We start from the raw sequence: 15,339 nt of genomic DNA, 5'->3' as shown, positions 1-15,339 counted from the left end.
TAGTATCTGAAATTTAATTAATTCCTTATTACTCGAGTAATTATCTTTTTATAAATTATGAATAAGACTTTTGACATTTGAAATATAATTAAATTCTTACTACTTGAGTGTTTATCTTTTATTCTAAATGAAAATCCCTCGAGTGGGAACATGGGTAAATAAATCAACAGCTGGTCAAGGAACTCGACAGGGACAGACCTAGAAGCAGGCCGATAAGCTAAAAGCCAATCAGTGAAACCAGGGAAAAGAATCCCAGGGTATTGAAGAAGGCATGCGTACAGGCCCAGCAAGGTTAAAACAGAAAACAGGCAGACCTAACCAATCAATGAAACCCACGGGTAGAAAACCATATGGCAAAAGCCAAAATAGGTTAAAAACCCGAGGGTGTTGATTTAACTTGGGGTAAAAAACCGGCAGAAGCCAAATATGTTAGAAACCTAAGGGTGTCGACTAAACTCAGGGTATAAAAGTCATTGGCAAAAGCCAAGTGAGTTAGAAACCCAAGAGTAAACCCTGAGGTATAAAACATGGACAAAAGCCAAATAGGTTAGAAACCCAAAGGAAGTACCACTGGCCCTGTTAAAAGTTAGATCCCAAGGCCAAAATCTAAGGGTTAAAACTAACCGTATAGCAATGCCTAAGAGACTTGATCGCAGCCAACTACAACAAAAAGAGAATGGGGGCTATGACAGCACGCCCATTAAATGACAACCGACAACAAAAGGGTATCGACTGACTCGGGTATAAAACCATTGGCAAAAGCCAAGTAGGTTAGAAACCCAAGAGTAAATCAAGAGACTTGACTACAGTCAACTTCGACAAAAGGGTATGGGGGCTATAACAGGTTAGTCCATAAAAGCGACAACTGACAACAACAAGTGTTCCAACTACAACAAAAGAGAATGGGGGCTATGACAGCCAGACCATAAAACGACAATTGACAATGACAAGTGCTCTCAGTATTAAGATGACAATCAACAGTGACCAAAAAGAGGCTATTCCAAAAAAATAGTCAACCCATGAATGACAAAATACTCTCAAAGTAGAACTTTAACAATCTTCAACTTTGAGAGTGGGGGCTATTGTTATGGATAAGAAAATCCCTATTTTCTACAATTCGAATTCCCCTTATTTAAGAGATTCAAAAGGGAAGATATATCTTGATGACCTTATGATTCAGGAGAATATATCATATATTCAAAAGGAGAAGATATCCTGATTGCCTCAAGATTCTCCTCAGATTTAAATAACCAGATTTCCTAAATGTATCAGGATTCGAATTCCACAATCCTTAGAGAGATCAGGATTCAACTCTTATAAATAGGGAAGTAAACCAAACCCTAAAGATATGCACACAACACCCTACACTTTATGCTTAACTTCTCCGATTCTAACTTAAGCATCGGAGCCTGTGTGGTGAGAGCCACACCGGTCTTTAGTACTATTCTGTTTTGTAGGTTTGGTCTTTAATGCTATTCTGTTTTGCAGGTCTTGTCGATCCCTTATACTAGAAGATTGGTGCGAATTTGGCGGAATCCCAGAAGGTCAAATTTTTGCATCAACATTTACATTTTTGGAATTTTGTTGATGTTGGAGATTTTCTTAAGTTTGTTCATTTGTTTTTTTTTTGTAACACCCCGTATTCTTATAATGCATTTTAATAGTTTAAATTGCATTGCTAGATATAGTTAAATATTTGGAATTTTGTTGATGTTATCGAGAAGATATATATTGATTTTGCAATTGTTGTTTGGCATTTAATTCAATTTTTCAAGATTTATCATCATCTAGCAACCATCTTCAAAAGCAACTAAAAAATAATCATTGGGTAAACTAAATCGTTAAATTGAAAGTTAAATCGTGCCAATTGGGAAAAATCAAGAAAAAAAGTTAAAAGATCATCTTTAAGAGGGAAGACTAATTTGATTTTCATCATTAACCTCTGCATGGTAACAACCAATATAATAATTAAACAAAAGGCAAAATGATAAAAGGACAAAATCCAACATGCTCTCATGACCACAAAATAGACATGCTTATGAAAAGAAATACGACCGAACCACAATTATAACCAACCAAAACCATAACAAGTTTCTCACACAACTCAATACAAACGGTTATGAATGAGAAAATCTCTATTTTCTACCATTCGAATTCCAAGCAATTCAATCCTAATGGTATTAGGATTTCCCCTAGATTCAGGAGAATTCATTAGGATTTCCTCTAGATTCAGGAGAATATATCCTATAAGTATCCTGATATCCTTAGGATTTTCCGTCTATAAATAGAAGGTAAATACTCATAATGAAGGGATACTACAAATCTCTACTCTTTGATATGCTCACACCACCCTACACTCTATACTGACTTAAGCATCAGAGTCGTGTTGCAAGAGCCACACCGATCTTTTAGTACTATTCTATTTTGCAGGTCTCGTCGATCCCTTTATTCTAGAAGATTAATGCGAGTTTGGCGAGATCCCAGGAGGTCAAATTTCTGCATCAACAATTAGCACCGTCTGTGGGGATGACTAAGATCTAAAAGTCATGACAATTTATGACGAATTGATCGAGAACTGCTTAGATCCAAGGAGATCTCGGGAGAAACAAATCGACATGTATTATGGAGACAGACCACAACTTTCTAACGATGAATGTCATACGACTCGGGGGCTTCCCTAATTGAGGTAGTCGGAAAAAAAAAACAAATCAATAAGTTCTAAGACAGGATCCAGAACGTACGAATCAACAAATTCCAAGACAAATCCTAAATGAAATAAATCGACGGATTCCAAAACAGACTCTGGGATAAACGAGTCAGTAAATCCCAGAAAAGAAAAAGCAACTGATTAACATACGGATTCTACCTCAGACAATGGTAAGTTTGTTGTGTAATTCTAGTTGTTTATGATTACAAAAATTTTGGTTTAATTTTCTGGTAATCACATATTTGGTAGATCACATAATTTAGAACTGTTTTTTGGTAACTGCATGTTGATAAAGTCAAATATTATGTTTCCAAAGATACTTACTCGTTTGTGATTTAAAAAAACTCCTAACATCTGGATCTAATTAATTCCTTATTACTTGAGCAATTATCTCTTTATATTTTGAATAAGACTTTTGACATTTAAAATGTAATTAAATCTTTACTATTTGAGCATTTATCTTTTATTCTAAATGAAAATTTCTCAAGTGAGGGCATGGGTAGTAAATCAACAGTTGGTCAAGGACCTCTAACTAGGACAGACCTAGAAGTCAGTCAGTGAAACTAGGGAAGAGAATCCCAAAGTGCTGAAAGGCACGCGTACAAATCCAGTAAGGTTGCAGGCAAGCCTAACCAATCAATGAAACCCAGGGTAGAAAACCATTTGGTAAGAACCAAAATAGATTAAAAACCCAGGGGTGTTGATTAACTTATGGTAAAAAACCGGCAAAAGTCAAAAGGTTAGAAACTCAAGGCCGACTAGACTCAGGGTATAAAACCATTGGCGAAAGCCAAATAGGTTAGAAACCTAAGAGTGAATCCTAAGGTATAGAACCATGGGCAGAATCCAAATAGGTTAGAAACTCAAAGAAGTACCACTGGCCCTACTGAAAAGTTAAATCTCAAGGCCAAAATCTAACAGTAAATACTAACCGTATAGCAGTGCTTAAGAGACTTGATTGCAATCAACTACAACAAAAGAGAATGAGGGCTATGACAGCCAGCCCATGAAACGACAACTAACAACAACAAAAGGGTATTGACTGAACTTAGGGTATAATTAAAATCATTGGCAAAAGTCAAATAGGTTGGAAACCCAAGAGTAAACCCTAGAGTATAAAACCGTGGACAAAATGCAAACAGGTTAGAAACCCAAGGGGCACAACTAGCCCAACTAAAAGTTAGATCCCAAGGTCAAGATTTAACAGTTAAAACTAATCGTATAAGTGAGCCCAAGAGACTTGATTGCAGTCAACTATAACAAACAAGAATGGGGGCTAGGAAGCCAGCCCATAAAGATGACAACCAACAACGATAAAAAAGAGAGCTATTCCACAAAAATAGTCAACCCATGAACGATAAAATACTCTCAAAGCAGAAATCTGACAACCTTCAACTTTAAGAGTGAGGGCTATTGTTATAGATGAGAAAATCTCTATTTTCTACGATTCGAATTATTCTTATTTAAGCAATTCAATCTTGATGGTATTGGATTTCCCCTACATTCAAGAGAATATATCCTATAAATATCCTGATGACCTTAGGATTTTCCCTCTATAAATAGAAGGTAAATACTCATAATGAAGGGATGCTACAAATCTTTCCTCTTTATTATGCTCATGACACCCTACACTCTATACTTGACTTCTCCGATTCTGACTTAAGCATCGAAGCCTGTGTGGCAAGAGTTACACTGGTCTTTAGTGCTATTAACCTATAATATTAATATGAATCTAATTCATATTAATCATTATTTTAATCTTATTCAAATATAGCTCTGATATTATAAAGTTTAATTTTGAATCTCATTCAAAATTAACTGTATATTATAATGTATACATATCCATTATAAATGAATCTACACATATTATATTAATTGTATCTTATACAATTAACGTACGATTTATTCCACCTTGCACGTGTTCTCAGGACAAACAGATTTGGATATAAACAGGTTCTATCAATTTGAGATTTCTTTATTTTGATTAATTGCTTTATTCGAGGTGGCGATGCAAGAGGGACAGAGGGCCATCGTCTATGATGGTGGCCGAAGCTCTTAAAATTGACATATATCTTTAGTACAACAACATGTGGGAGTGGAGGTTCAAACCTTTTAGTCAGAAGTATATATCTTAACGAGTTGAGCTATGCTCAAGTTGACAAGATCCTAAAATTAACATTGTCACTAGTGAATACTAGGGATATTCAAAAACCCGTTGACCTGAGCAACCAAACCAGAGTTGGGGTAGAATTTTTTTTTTTTATTTGGATTAGGTTGAATTTTTTTTCGATTTGAGTTGGGTTGAATTTTTTTCTAAAAATGGTTCGATTCTCGAGTTGGAGATTTTTTGGTCGGTTCAACCCGAACCAAACCAAATTGAGTATTAAATTAGGGTTTCATTAGTTTTTCTTCCCAGCTACCATCTACTTCCCCTCTCATATGTTTCCATCTTCTCCCCTTTCCCTACGTCTCTCCTATCTCTCTCCCCTCCCCTCGTGTCTCTCTCATCTCTCTCCCCCTTCCACTCCCCCTCTGTTTCTGTCTCCGCTATCATCCCCTCGATTTCTGTCTCCTCCCTCCTCCCCTCGATTTCTCTCGATCGTCTCCCTCATCCCTTTTGATTTCTCTCGTCTTCCTCCTCCCTTCTCCCTCATTCCCTCTCGATTTCTCTTGTCTCCCTCCTCCCCTTCCCCTTCGATTTCTCTCGTCTCCCTCCCCCACCTCTGTCTTTCGTCTCTCTCATTTCTCTCTCATATCTTGTCTAGTGGAAATATCTTTAATAACCCAACCGAATCCAACCAAAAAATATAAGGGTTGAGTTGGGTTGGATTGCAAACTTTATTCAGGTTATTCGGGTAGTATAATAGACGATTCCAAATTTTCGGGTTGGTCCAAAAAATCTCCCTAACCCGACCCAACTCAACCTGTGTACACCATAGCGAATACATTTTGTTATAAAAGTTCAAGCCAATTTTAAAATTTACCAATGTTAAGAGACTAAACTGAAAAATGTCAAAACATATGAGACTAAATTGAAAATTTTTAAAAATACATGCTAAGTTAGAAAAAACATAGGGGATTGGAATAATTACAAATAGCGTGGTCCGGAAGACAGCTGATAGCCTAGATATAGGCTAACACTGAGGCATCTCGCTCAATTGTATATAACTATGAGACCACAATCTCTCTCATATAAATAGGCGTTCACTGTCGTACCTAAGTATGCAAGTCTTATTCCGAGAGCTATAGATCGAATTTGTATTTAACTTTAGTATCATAATGTAGCGTTTTGTTCTTTTTGAGTATGTCTTCCTTCACAATATCTCGCTATTAATAACTCGGTTTATTCCACCTTGCACATGTTCTTAGGTCAGTCAGATTTAGATATAAAAAAGTTTTATCAATTTGAGATTTATTTATTTGATTAATTACCCTATTTGAGGTGGTAATGCAAGTGGGACAGATGGCGATCGACAATGATGGTGGTTGAAGCTCCTAAAATTAAAATATTTGTACAACAACATATTGGAGTAGGGGTTCGAACCCACGATCTTTTAGTTGGAGGTGTCGGGTGTGTTGCTCTAAACTCGTAGTTTGTATTTATGTAAAAACAAATTTATATTCAATAAAGGTATATTCAATCAATTTGTTTTTGAATTCATTGCAATTATCTAATCCAATAAACTAAACATCCATGGTTATTGTCATGTAACCGAGACAGTATATATACTGGGTATATAATTGATATACTCTCGATATACAAGTGGATAATGTCTCGGAAATAACCTGAAGGGTCTATGGTATATGGATAAGGCTGGATACCTTATCCTGGCAACACTATGGATACGACTCACTTTGTAAATGTTACAGACGACTCAATCCATGTCGTTCATGTGGAGACATGTGAGTGAGGGTATCCTTGAAATGAGTTTGTATAAGACCGGACCACAAAATAGTCGATCTTTAGATGTAACGTCGTTGACTAATAAATTGCTATTTCATAAGATGACCAGGCAACTCATTCTCAATCATGAGTGAATTATGGACTCCTGCCCATGAGGGTTTGTTCTTTGATCTATATGGGTGAGAGTGGCCCGAGTCGCCGACTCCACATTCCCACCATTTTGGGGACGAGACCAAGTGGGGAGGTGGGAATATAACTACACAAGATGGAATTCACTCCTCCCAATTTTAGGGGAGTAGATGAGTGTTTCCTTTAGTGCTGACTCTAGGACTTGAACAAGGGGCCCCACCTTCTCACTGGCCTGAGAGAGACTTCCAGTTATTGCGGAACTTAACTAGGTTGTTCATTAGAGTATCAGCGGTACTTAAGGTATAAGATGTAACACAAGGATACAACGATAATTTGACTCATCTGTAGTTACGAACACTCGTGAAAGATTGACTTGTCGTCAATGGTCGCTATCTGTAAACACATAAATACTCTATAATGAGAAGAGTTCAGCTGTGGGTTTTTAGTGGAGTAACTAGTGGTTAACGTATATTGATTAAGGTGGTTAATGAGTTTAACCGATTAATCTCGTAACGTTGGAGCTTCTGATCTATAGGTCCATTAGGTCCCCTTGTTAGCTCGTAAAGGATAATTAAGAACATTAAGTCTTGGAAAGAATTTGAATTGTTCAAATTTAATTAAAGAGAATTTGAGTTAATTTTGTATGACACAATTTAATATAATGTATGATGATACATTATAAAACTATATATTATGAGAAAATAATATGAATTGGATTCCTATTAAAATTATAGGTTAAAGTTTAATGTGAATTAGATTTATACTAAATATTATAGGTTAAAGTTTAATGTGAATTAGATTCATATTAAATACATAGGTTATGAGCGATAGGTATATTTGAATATGATTCAAATATTAATTTAATTAAATGTGATTTAATTAGATTATGTTTATTTAATTAATTAATTAAATAAGATTTAATTAATTATTAATTAAATTAAAATAGGTTTTAATTTAATTAATTATTTAATATATTTATTAAATTAAATATAATTAAATATATATCCATAATTAACAAGCACACCACCTCCTACCAAAATTGTTGGGGAGTGGTGAGGTGTTCCCTCTCTCTCTCTCTTCTCTCAAGCCTTCAAAACACAGAGATTCTCTCTATGTTTTGACTCCTACAGTTCTCGGTTGATTTTCCTGTAAATAAAATCTCTCTCTCAAAAATCTCAAATTATATTCCTTGTGTTTTCCTCTCCTTTCCAAGTAGAAAGGATCCCACAATCCTGATCTTGATCCTAAAGAGAATAGTAAGGTAACTTTGTGGTAGTGTCTAACTTCGATTGTGAAGAATTGTTCGTGTTGTCACAACGTTCGTGCTCGAGGAAGAGAATCCGTCAACGATCTTCAAATGTGAGTTTTTCTCTTCCCCAAGAGGCTTAACCTTATTATTAATAGAAATGTTCTATTTTTTTTTTAAATCGGTATCGTTCCTTTTCTAATCCGAGTTGAATCACAAGCGATCAACCGCTTCCGCTGGGGATTCAATCCCTTCAGGAGGTATATATCTTAACGAGTTACGCTATACTCAAGTTGACAAGCTCTTAACATTAAAATTAGTCACTAATGAATATTGGGGATGTTAAAAAAATTTGGTGACCTGCAACCCGAACAACCCAACCTAGATTGGGTTACATTTTTTTGGGTTTGGGTTGGGTTGAATTTTTTTAGCATTGAAAATTCGGTTCGGTTCTCGAATTGGAGGTTTTTTGGTCGGTTCAATTGAGACAGAACAAAGCTAAATATATAATTAAAAAATAATATATATATATCAGGTTTCATTAGTTTTCTTCCCAACCACGATCTTCTTCCTACAAAAACAAACATAAATCTTTGCTTTATGAAGAGATAGTTAATGGATCTTGGTAGAAATATGAGGTGTTTTAGAGCATCTAAATCTGTAGATTGAAGGTCACCTTCTCGAACTTGAATAACAAGTGAGATTTAGAGAGAGTAGAGGGATTTTGATAAACATGTTTTCAGTCGTGGACCGATTCTGAACTTGAACAACAACAATGACACTTAAGAAATGATAGTCCGTACATTGTACCAAAATAAGAATATTTAAGCTCATATTTAGAAAAGGTACATGGCTCTAAATATATATAGAAAGCCTCAATACGTCGAGCAATACAATAGGTAAAGAAAGTAACCAACTATTACGTAGAGAAAATAGAAAACTAGACCAAGAGAATAACAAGATATATAACATTTTATCATCCACCGCAAGTAAAGTCAGGCTAAGCACTGTGAGCTTGGTGCGTTAGCTACTGAACCTCTGGGCAGAAAGAGGTTTTGTCATGATATCAATAAGTTGGTCCTCTGAGGGTACAAACCGAACTAAGAGCTGTTTATGAAGCACCTGCTCGCGAATAAAGTGATAGTCAATTTCGATGTGCTTAGATCGTTTATGTAACACTGGGTTTGCAGCCAAGTATGTGGCACTAATATTATCACACAGAAGTAAAGGAATCGAGGATAAAGAAACACCAATTTCTGACAAAACAGATTGGATCCATATTAATTCAGGAGTGGCATTAGACATTCCTCGATACTCGAACTCAACATTGGAACGAGATACAACTTTCTGTTTGGATGAAGACCAAGAGACCAAATTATTACCAAGGAAAATACAAAAACCACTAGTACTCCGACGATCATCTGGATAACTGGCCCAATCAACATCAGTATAACAAGTTAAAGCTTTATGAGGTGAGTATGCAAAGGTGATTCCAAGCCCTATCTGTATGTTTAATATAGCGAAGAATACGCTTGACAACAAGCTAATGTACTACCGTTGGGGCATGGAGAAATTGACACACTATATTGACATAAAAGCTCAAATCAGGACAAATAAGAGTGCAATACTGAAGAGCACCGACAATGGTACGATAAAGAGATGGATCATGAAATAGATCTCTATCATTAAGAGAAAGTACTTTACCAGTAGCCATCGGAGTATCAAGAGGTTTACAATGAACCATATTCGCTCGTTGTAGGAGATCAGTGAAATACTTATGTTGAGATATATGTAACTAATCACCACATCAAAGGACTTGCATACCCAAGAAGTAAGATAGTTCACCCAAGTCCTTTAAAGCAAACATGGAATTTAAGGAAGAAATAAAGTGTTGTATAAAAGAGAGGCTATTTCCAGTAACCAAAATATCATCCACATAAATCAAAATTATAACCAAAACAGATTTCTTGTTATAAACAAACATCGAGGTATCTAATTTCGAACCTTGAAATTCCCACTGAACTAGACATATACTCAGTTTCAAGAACCATTCACGAGGACTTTGTTTCAATCCATACAATGCCTTTCACAATTTACACACATGAGAAGGTTTATCTACATCAACAAAACCTTGGGGTTGAGACATATACACATCCTCTTGAACATCACCATTTGAAAAGGCATTATGTACATTGAGTTGCCGAATGTGCCATTTGAACTGAACGGCAAGAGAAATAACAACACGAATAGTGGCCGGTTTAATAATTGGGCTAAAAGTCTCAAAGTAATCAATCCCACAAGCTTGGTCAAAACCGCGAGCCACCAAACGAGCTTTATACCTCTCAATCTCTCCATTTGGTCGTAACTTGATTTTATATACCCACTTAAATCCAATAACCTTATACACGGATGATGGTTCGACAAGATCACAAGTACCATTACTAACCAAAGCTTGATATTCCTTAGCCATAGCATCTTTCCATTCAACACATTTAACAACAGTCCGAAAAGAGGTGGGTTCACTTGGAAGAGGATGGAAAATGGTAGAAGAGGTAAGCCATGCCTTAGGTTTAAAAATCCGGGTTTGGCACGTGTTATCATAGGATGAACATTGGTGATATGGGGTTGAGTGGTCACTGAGGTAGGGCTTTCGGAGATGGCAGGGACATGAGATTCACTATTGTCAGAAATGGTAGTGGGAGAGGAGACAAATGGAGTGGCATGGGATTCACTGTTTTTCAGAAATGGCAGTAGGTGAGGGAACAAATGGAGACGAGCTAGTATTAGTGGTAGGGGATGGATGGGAGATGGAAGTAATAGGCAAAGAATTTTGTGTTGCAGAAACTGAAGTAGTGGTGTGATGGTGAGCATTGTCACAATGAGAAAATGTAGGAGAAAAAGTAGGGAGACAAGAAGGAGTTGTTGAACCATGATGAGTAGAAAGAGGAAAAATGGGCAGGGAAGGTGAAAAAGAAGTGGGTAAAATGGAAAAAGAAGTGGAGGAAAAAGAAGAAGAATGAGAAGAAGTTTGTTTGACCGGACCAAAGGAAAAAGATTTTGATGCACACGAGAAACTAGATTCATTAAAAACAACAAGACGAGAGATATAAATCTGTCCAGATCCTAAGGGTTCAAGACACAAGTAACATTTATGATGAGAACTATATCCAATGAAAAGACACTCCGTTGATGGATGGGAAAAGGAAAACAAGCACACCTAAACGATTTAAGTAAGTGATAATCCATAATAGAGCCATAAAGCTTTTGGTAAGGGGAGAGAGAATTAAGAATAGGAGTGGGCAATCTATTAATAAGAAAGACCGCAGTTTGAAAGGCAAAGCTCCAAAAGGTTAAGGGTAAATGAGAGTGAGCAAGTAAAGAAAGACAGATTTCAACAACATGACGATTTTTACGCTCTACCCTCCTATTTTGCTGAGGAGTATAAGGGAATGAAATTCGATGGCCAATACCATGAGAATTTAGAAAGGAGGATACTCGGCGAAACTCACCCCCCAAATAAGTTTGAAGACATTTAATGGACTTGCCAAATTGGGTTTCAACAAAAGACTTAAAGGTTAAAAAGCAAGAGAAGGTTTCATGTTTGGACTTAATTAAATATAACCAGGAAAATCGAGTAAAATCATTAACAAATAAAAGAAAATACTGAGCTCCGTTAACAGAAGTTTGAGGGGAAGGTCCCCATTCATCAGAATGAACCAATTGAAAGGGCTCGGTAGTTTTTGTAGTAGACAAGTTAAAAGGTAAATGATGACTCATAGCTAACTGACATGAATTACAAAAATCAGGAACATGATCCTTAGAAGGAGAAACATGACAAAGAGACAAAATTTGCTTGAAAGTAGAAGCAGTAGGGTCACCTAACCTCACATGCCAAGTTGGGGCAAAATTAACCAAGGACAAACAAACAGTAGTGGGTGAAGAACGTGGATAGGATAGGAAATAGATCGTTGTAGACCAGGAGAGAGACGATATAATCCATCCTCAAGCGATCCCTGAAGAAGAACCATCTTGGACGGAAGATCCTTGACAAGAAAATAAGAGTAAAATTCAACAAAAGCTTAATTATCCTTACACAAACGAGCAATACTAATATTTCTTAGAAATGGCAGGTGTGTGAAGAACATTGTGGAGAATAAGAGGTTTGTAAGGAGAAGACAGTGAACCAATATAAGAGATAGACATTTTCTTACCATTTCCAACTGTGACTTGTTTACCACCATTATAAGGGCTGGATTGTAAAGGATGAAGGAGTCTGGAGTCATATGGTGAGTGGCACCAAAATCCATAAACCAGCTTTCATTAGGGTGTTGAAATTCATGTACAGAAGATGGATGGGTGGGTGAAGGTTGAACATTATGATAAAAAGCTTGAGGGGAAGTATTTTGACAAGCAAGATTGGTTCTATGATAACACACAGTAGCAGAATGACCAAATTGACCACAAATTTGACATTGAGTTTTGGAACCAGAGGGCCTGGGAGGCCATTTGTGAACACTCTGTGGCTTACCGTGTATACTTTGAGATTGAGCAGCAGAAATAGGAGGATTAGGAAAACATTGTTTGTAATGGTTGAGGAAGGAGAACTTCGGAGGAGGGCGTTTATTGTTGTGTTGAAGGGAAATATTGACAAGGTTTGCCTAAGCAATATTAAGCTAGTCGACCGTATTCTGTTTGTCCAAACGTGCCTCATAGGCAACAAGAAGACTGCGAACATCTTCTAAAGAAGGGGAATCAGTCCTATTATGAATAGATGTAACAAAGGCATTGTATTCACTCCCTAGACTATCTAGGACATGAGCTAAATGATCACGATATGAAAGAGGTTCACCAATGGCAGCAAAGCTAGATATTGACTAACAGATAATCCATCTTTCTTCAAACTTTGTAACTATGTTTTTAAGCCCATAATTCTAACTGTAGTCTTAGAATCATAAACTCTAGTTAGAGAAGACCAAATTTCTGACGTTGTTTCAAGAGATACAACTTCACCCATTTTCTCTTCAGATAGAGAAGAATAAATCTAGCATATTAAAAGGCGATTGTACCTTTCCCAAGTATAATAGGCAGGATTCGGTTGGAGTTGGTGGTGATCCAGAAATTGCGGCGGCGGCATTATTGTTCCATCAAGATATCCCTGAAGGCCACTGTTTTTCCATAGAAGGAAGTTGTTGTCATTAAGTTTGACATTTAGAGGCTGTGGTAGACTGGGAAAGGGACTTGCCGAAAATGGATTTGGAGGCTGGGCAAAGAAATTTGGTGTCGGAGGCGGAAATTGCATCGGGGCTGGCTAAGGATGAACATGATGGATTAGGTTGGGAGTGGAATATAGCGGGCACTGAGGACTTGTACTGGTATTTGGGTGCGAATGTGATGAAATCGGACGATTAGGAAAGGAATTTTGGTGCGGTTGTGATGGAGCTGAAGGGAAGAAATTTTGTGGGTAAAATGGGAGATATGGATATTGATTGAACAAAGGAAATTGATTTTGTTATGGGCTGGTGTTGATGAAATCAGGTGGGCGAAAGATGATGAGTTTGAGTGAGTGGAGGTGCCACTAGAGTGGAGAGATTAATCGGCCAGAACTGTGGTTGATTTGGAGTTGCGGCTAGAGTAGGGATAGGGGTAGAAGCTATGGAAGGAGTGGAGATGGATGTGGTCAATTGTCCAGAAGAAAAAGATGAAGATGCTGCCATTGACGCTGTTAGAGAAGAAAAAGGACCCTTAGGGCTCTGATACCAAGAAATGATAATCCGTACATTATACCAAAATAAGAATATTTTAGGTCATATTTAGATAGATATAAGACTCTAAATATATAGGGAAAGTCTCGATACGTGGAACAATACAATAGGTAAAGAAAGTAACAAACTATTACATTAGAGAAAATATAAAACTAGACCAAGAGAATAACAAGATAAATAGCATTTTATCATGCTAAATCAGATTTAGGGATCTCGAAATGCTAGATGAGCAACCTCTATCGATAATGCATTTTATCAGCCACGTTTAATGACATTTAGGTGGGAATTATTTGGCAATTTTCGATTATTCATGGCATATTTACATACATAACTTACTTTTATATATATATATATATATATATTGCAGGAATGGGTCATTAGACAGAATTGGAGCATAAATGATTTTAATGGAGAGGAAAATTTGAGTCAAAGTACAAAAGGAAATCTTAAAGCAGTGCCACAATACCATCACATAGCGCCATGCGCCTGCATACAAAAATTGGGCCTAATCTCATAATTACAGCGCTGCAATGTTGTCTTATAGTGTGATGGTGCTACGAGCTTTGCGTGTCTGTCACAATCTTAGGACAGCACCATGATGCTCACTGTTGAGATTCTTTACCTCGAAAGATAAGAGATTGTGTACAAGCGCATACGGTCACAAGTAATACAGGGAAAAGTAATTCCAAGTTCGTATCCTCAGAGACTTTTGATTCAAAATGAATTTGATGTAATATTTCAAAGTGTAATCGGGTTTTATTGGAAAAATAGGTGATGAAGTCGTAATTTGGTATTGCAAATATCAAGCTACTGAATAAATATAACATTTTTGCTTCCTACCTTTGTTTGGAAAGAATAACACAATGGTGAAAAAAGCGCTAGGTGGTACTTGACACTTTACTGGAAACTAAGTTTACTCTTTATCACAAATTGTTTTTTGTTGTTTCAGAGCCTAGTGTAGATCATATGTTTACGCCTAGTTACGCTCCTATAAAGTTATTACCAACTTACCTACTTTTATGGGTCAGAGGACCTATGTTTAGAATTATGTTCTTATGTCTAAGTCACATCCCATATTAACTCTCAACTAATTTACCTAACCCAACTCTTTCAGTATTATGCTTTGGTTTAGCAAGACTCCTTAGCGGCCAACTTAAGAAATTGTCTGAGAAATAAGTTTGTTGAGAAGCTAACCAATAAAGCGCCAGACACTACTTGAGATTTTTCTCTCGTGTTAAATTAAATAGATTTTTAAACATTATCTAAGAAATTCTTAAGGCACTCAAGAGGTAAGAGTGTTCTTAAAACGTTTAGTCTCCTATCACCTAGCAACAAACTTCCTTCCTAAATAATTATTTGAAGCTAACTATTTACTTGGATTATATACTAAACTAAGTATATCAAATCTAATTCATGACCCAATTCTAAACTGATTAGGGATAAATCTTCTATCATCTTATTCAGTTTACCTTCTGAGCTCTTGCACTCATCAGTTTTGGTGTTCTTGTCATATTTTCTGTAACAACAGTAGAAAAATAAATCAAGAAGTGACTTTGCCACATAAAATTAAATTGAGACTAAATAGCAAAGA

The 15,339-nt window shown here is 36.5% G+C and overlaps 1 protein-coding gene across 2 annotated transcripts in view; it reads right to left on the bottom strand.

Annotated features, from left to right (window-relative positions):
• Positions 1-13,766, bottom strand: part of LOC111019037 (RNA helicase family protein) — a 34,983-nt gene extending 21,217 nt beyond the window's left edge. For both annotated transcript variants that reach the window (XM_022295330.2, XM_088117382.1), the window contains exon 1: positions 13,053-13,766. The gene's annotated coding sequence lies outside the window, so the exon portion shown is untranslated. The remainder of the gene's footprint in view (positions 1-13,052) is intronic.
• Between the last annotated feature and the right edge of the window lie 1,573 nt (positions 13,767-15,339).

The sequence above is a fragment of the Momordica charantia genome (genome assembly GCF_013281855.1).
Source record: "Momordica charantia cultivar OHB3-1 chromosome 10 unlocalized genomic scaffold, Mcharantia_2.0 BLBB01000010.1, whole genome shotgun sequence".
Lineage (NCBI taxonomy): Eukaryota > Viridiplantae > Streptophyta > Magnoliopsida > Cucurbitales > Cucurbitaceae > Momordica > Momordica charantia.
The sequence above is the reverse complement of the archived record's forward strand: the minus strand, read 5'-3'. Positions and strand labels throughout refer to the sequence as shown.